Source organism: Triticum dicoccoides, chromosome 3B (assembly GCF_002162155.2).
Source record: "Triticum dicoccoides isolate Atlit2015 ecotype Zavitan chromosome 3B, WEW_v2.0, whole genome shotgun sequence".
Lineage (NCBI taxonomy): Eukaryota > Viridiplantae > Streptophyta > Magnoliopsida > Poales > Poaceae > Triticum > Triticum dicoccoides.
In genome coordinates this window covers 771,289,309-771,295,116 of record NC_041385.1, presented here as the reverse complement: position 1 = coordinate 771,295,116, position 5,808 = coordinate 771,289,309, and positions in this window count along the sequence as shown.

Genomic DNA, 5,808 nt, shown 5'->3' with positions numbered 1-5,808 from the left:
TCGACACGGACATCTTATCTCCGTCTCATACTTTTGAAGCATCTCGGCCTTCGCGGACCTCAAAAACCTATTTACGATGCCTTTGGTCATCGTGCGGACCATGGTCGCCTGCGGGGTAGAGCAAAACGATATTTTAGAACCAAACAAAAATTTGGCATGACTTTCCCTAAAAATAGGACCAAAAAGAATGCTTAATGCCAAAATTCTCGCCGAAACGGAAATGAATCAACATTCCGGCAAAATATTGGCAACTATCGCATTTCAAATACCGGTACACCTCCAAACACAAACACATTTGCAACACCACAAACATATGCAACACCACGAACATACATAGATCTAGCTAGGCCGTAAAAAGTGCATGTGCTCATTGTTGTAGGGAGAACAACATAAATATAGCTTCCCCCCTTACTTACCTATTAAAACAAGGTAATTTAACCACTTAATTTGAATGAATCTATGGTGGAAATGAGGTGAAAAAGAGGAGGCACCCGAGACAAGGAGGAGGTGGAGAGAATGAAGTGGGGAGAAAGTGAGTGTGGGTAGGAGAGGGCTGTCCAAAATATCTTGTTGCTGCCCACTTACTAATGGCGCACCAGCACTAAATGCGCCATTAGTAATCCAGGTAACTAATGGCGCACCTTCTGGCGGTGCGCCATTAGTAGTTTTGCAAAAAAAAAATACTAATGGCGCACTGATCCGCAGTGCGCCATTACTAGATTAAACTACTAATGGCGCACTTTATCCTGATGCGCCATTAGTATGTTTGGACAGGCGCACTAGTTAAAAAAAATTAATACTAATGGTGCACCCTTTGCACCGTTCGCCATTAGTAGTTACAACTACTAATGGCGCACTACGTCCGGATGCGCCATTAGTATGTTTGGACAGGCGCACTAGTTCAAAAAAAAATTTGGTACTAATGGCGCACCCTTTTCCCGGTGCGCCATTAGTAGTTACAAGTACTAATGGCGCACTTTATCTGGATGCGCCATTAGTATGTTTGGACAGGCGCGCTAGTTAAAAAAAAATTGATACTAATGGCGCACTCTTTGCCTGGTGCGCCATTAGTAGTTTCAACTCTAATGGCGTATCAGAAGGTGGTGCGCCATTAGTATATACTAATGGCGCACCTACTCTCTGGTGCGCCATTAGTGTCAATCCCATCTATAGCCCTTTTTCTAGTAGTGTGATGAGACATTCGCTCCTGTGGCCCACATAACCATTGTCCGCACTCCCCTTGTTGTGGCTTCTGTTCGTCATTGGTCTATCTCTCAACTAGATGTCCAGAACGCTTTTCTCAATGGCAAGTTACGTGAGGAGGTTTATATGCAGCCACCACCGGGGTACTATGCTCCTGATGGTATGGTCTGTAGACTTCGCCGCTCCCTCTATGGTCTTAAATAGGCCCCTCATGCCTGGTTCGAGCGCTTTGCCTCTGTGGTCACTACCGCTGGTTTCTTGTCGAGTGATCATGATCTCATGTTTTTTGTTCACACGTCTACTCGTGGTCGGAATCTTCTCCTTCTCTATGTTGATGACATGATCATCACTGGTGAAGACTCTGACTACATTGCCTTTGTTAAGGCTCGCCTTCTCGACCAGTTCCTCATGAATGATCTTGGTCCACTTTGCTATTATCTTGGGATTGAGATCTCCTCGACATCTGATGGCCTCTACATCTCCTAGGAAAAATATTTTCAGGATCTTCTTGCTCGCGCTGCTCTCAGTGATGACCGCACTATTGTGACTCCTATGGAGCTCAATGATAACCCACAAGTGTAGGGGATCGCAACAACTTTCGAGGGTAGAGTATTCAACCCAAATTTATTGATTCGACACAAGGGGAGCCAAAGAATATTCTTAAGTATTAGCAGTTGAGTTGTCAATTCAACCACACCTGGATAACTTAGTATTTGCAGCAAAGTTGATGCGGAGCATCCCACGTTCATCCCCATGTACACTCCGACTACTCCCAAAGCCCTAAGGATACATAAGATGAGACCTCGACGATGCGCCATTGGACACAAGGTGAATTCACTCCTCTTCGAACCGTCACTTTCCGCATGTGAGACATGGCTACTACCTCATGCATGGGCCTTGTGCATACTCAGGTACACCCGAGGAGACCATGGAGAACCCAAGGACCAAGGCCGAGCGTGCGTAGAAGCATGGAAGAGGAGAAGGAAGAAGAAAAATGGAGCAAGACAGGACTTGCCCGGATCATCCGGACACCCAGCCGGACGATCCGGACCGAGCTCGGACGATCCGGACCCCCATCCGGACGATCCGGCTAATTCAACCGAAGACTACAGAAGCCTCCCCCCTGAAGCCGGATCATCCGGACCCCGTCCCGGATCATCCGGACCCTGCCTGGACGTCCGGACCGCCAGCCGGACATCCGGCCCTGCGCCTCCACCAGCCGAGTCTCCGGATCATCCGGGCCTCCACCCGGACCATCCGGACCAGCCCAGATCATCCGGCTTCGGACCCGGATCATCCGGCCAGCGCCTGTGTGCGCGTGTTGGGCTGAGCCCGTGTACCCCTTCGCCCCCCTAGCCTATAAATAGGACTCCTCCCCTCCTTTTGAGATTTAGCGTTGATTTAGCTCATATGTGAGATAGAGCTTCGCTCATCCATCGGATCTCCTCCTCGTGAGAGACCGCGGCCTCTTCGGAGAAGATCCTCTCGGATTCAAGACCCCCTCGTGGGAAGATCCCCTTGTGGATTCAAGACCTCCTCACGGAGAAGATCGGTTACCTTTGTATCCTTACCTTTGTTGACTTTGGATCTCGTGTATCTCTTTGTGTTCTTCGATCTAGCACTTGTGTGACCGATTCCTTGTTGGTTGAGTGTTTTCCCTCGTTCCTCCCCGTGATTTCATCGTGCTCTTCCACTCATTCTTCGTGTCTCCCCGTAGGATCCACTCCAAACGTGAAAGATCGACGCTATAGGGTTCCACTCTACATCATCATGGTATCATGAGCCACGTTGATCACGTTTTTGGAGCCCCTACCCCTCTTTTTCTAGCTTGATTTTGTTGATTTTGTCCTAAATCCGAAAATCCCCACCAAAAATAGCCCCAAATTTTTTTGTGATTTGTTGGTTTGATGATGTTTTGTTGATTTTGATCCGTGGATTTCCTTGGTTTCAAGTGGATTGTCACATCCCTAGCTGCTGGTAGTGCTCTAGGCTAGCTTCATGTGTGCATCATGTCTATATTTTCGAAACTTGAACTGAGGAATTTTGGAAGCCTCAAAAACTTAAATAAAAGAGGGGCAAAAACCCTAGAAATCTCATTCATTGCTCCAAAATGCTCTTCTTAAGTGTTTGATAATTTTTGGTAAGGGTTCTGGTCCCAACCAAAATATTGAACATTTTTAAGGATTTATTTTTGGGACTTTGGATTTAATTCATTAGCTATTTGAATTTGAATTATATTCATATAATTAGAATATAATTTCAAATACCCCTGAAATATTTTATAAGCTTTTGGAAAAGTCCATCTAGCAATATAAAATATTCAGAGGAGTTTTTGGCATTGTTTGAATTATTTTAAATTCAAAACAGTGGCAAAATAAATTAAATAAAACAAAACAGAAGAAAAAAATAAAACAGAGCAGAAAACCTACCTGGGCCACTTACCCGCAGCCTACCTGGCGCCACCAACCGGCCCAGCCGGCCCAGCCCACCTCCTCCCCCTTGTCATCTTCCTCCTCTGCCAGGAGGACGAACAGAGGCGAGGCGTGGCGCGCGCCCGAGAGGCCTCGGCCACCTCCTGCTTCCCCCTGGCCACCTCCTGCTTCCTCTCGTCGCCCTGGACCCCGTCCGCGACGCCACACACCCTCCCAGGCCTCGCACTCTCCCCGTGCCTTCTCCCCCCTTTCTCTGGCTCCCTCTCTCCTCCACCGAGCGGAGCCCCGTCGCCACCGACGCCGTTCGCCGTTCCCACCGCCGATGCCTTGCCTCCCCGATCAGTCCAGCACCTCCGCCACCTTGCACCACGCCTCTCCATTGAGGAAAGCCAACGCAGAGGCCCTATGGAGCCGCCATCGTCGCCATCTTCCTCGTCTCTGTCCGATGATCGCCGTCGTCGATTTGCCGCACACAGGACGTCCCCGAGCCTGCTGACTGCCCCCTCGAACTCGCTGTGAGCTCCTGCGCCTTCCCCCTTGCTCACCCCTCCGTTCTCGTCCGTTAGCCGCCGCCCCACGCAACCGAGCTCCGCCCATCGCCATGGCCAGTGAGCCCCGTGCTCCCGAGCTCTTCCGCTCGCTCCAGTAGCTCCCGCGTGCTCTCCAGGTCCCCAGGGTCCCGACGCGCTCCTCTGCTCTCCGGCTAACGCGCTGCAGCCACCGTGTCGTGCTGGCCCGAGCTCCGGCCGCCGCCTCTCTCGCCGTAGTTGCCGCTACCGGTCACCCCAGCCGCGGCCACAGCCACCGCTGGACGCGCCGCGTCGCGGACGTTCTAATGAGCCAAACCGTGCGCCAAACCATCGCCCCTAGCTCAAATCCGAGCCGCGCCGCCGTGCGGAATGGTCGCCGCCGGCGATACTCCGGCGACTGCCGACGGGGCACGCTTAATTAGTGTTAATGGCCCCACTAATTAAACCCACAGCCACTGACAGTGGGCCCCACCCCTGGTCAAACCCCAGTCAGCGCTGGGTTTGACCGGGATTAGCTCCTGTGTCACTGACGTGTGGCCCCCACACGTCAGGTTTGACCCGAGCCAGCCCAGTTGACTCTGCTGACGCCACTGTGACGTGGGGCTGACGCAATAAGTATTATCTGGATTTAAAAAAATAATCAAGAAATTCCAGAAAATAGCTAAAACTTCAATAAATCATAGAAATTCAACCGTACCTCCAAATGAGATAAATTATATATGAAAAATGATCAGAAAAATCCAATCTATCCATCTGTACTATTTTCATGCATGTTAGAACAACTTATAGGTGCTGTTTAGCACAAATCATATAAATGGCATCTGAATAATCACATATGGAGTTTGAATTTGAATCTTGTATTCAAACCAACTTCATTTAATCTGTTGCTAGTTGCATTAGCCCAAAACACATTCATTTTGCCATGTCATGATCATGCATCATATTGTGCATTGCATTGATTGTGTTCCCTTCTGTGTTGCCGGTATTTGTCCCCTCTCGATAGACGTGATACCGATGATGTGATCGTTGACACTGATGAAGACTCAATGTTATCTTCAGAAGTGCCAGGCAAGCAAAACCTCCTTGTTCATTCCGATACAATCCTACTCTCTCGCTCCTGCTCTCTTTTACTGCATTAGGACAACAACGATTCATCTGTTACTTGCTGCGGTAGCTGAACCCCTTTATCCTCTGCATGACCTGTCATTGCCACAGTAAATAGATGAAACCCACTAGTATGAGTAGGAGTTGCTTGAGCCCTGTTGTGCCTACTCATTCATGTTTGTTTGTCATGCCTGCTACTGCTTAGAGTTGTGTCAGGTCTGATTCATCGGGGATGAATCAGAGGCGTGTGAACATGTCCTACTGTGTGTGAGCTAAGTGTGTGAACACGTTTTGGTAAAGGTAGCGGTGAGAGGCCATGTAGGAGTACATGGTGGGTTGTCTCATTGCAGCCGTCCTCGGGAACTGAGTTCTGTGTTTGTGATCCATGATTCAGCTACTACCACGCATTGGGCCCGAAACCAATGGATCCTCTCGGCTTCTTAATCACCCTTGTCCTCTGTCCAGGAGTTGCAAGTAGTTTCTGGTGTTTGTAGTATGCTGGAGGCCGTGCGCAGCGCTGACCGTAGGGGTGGGCTGTG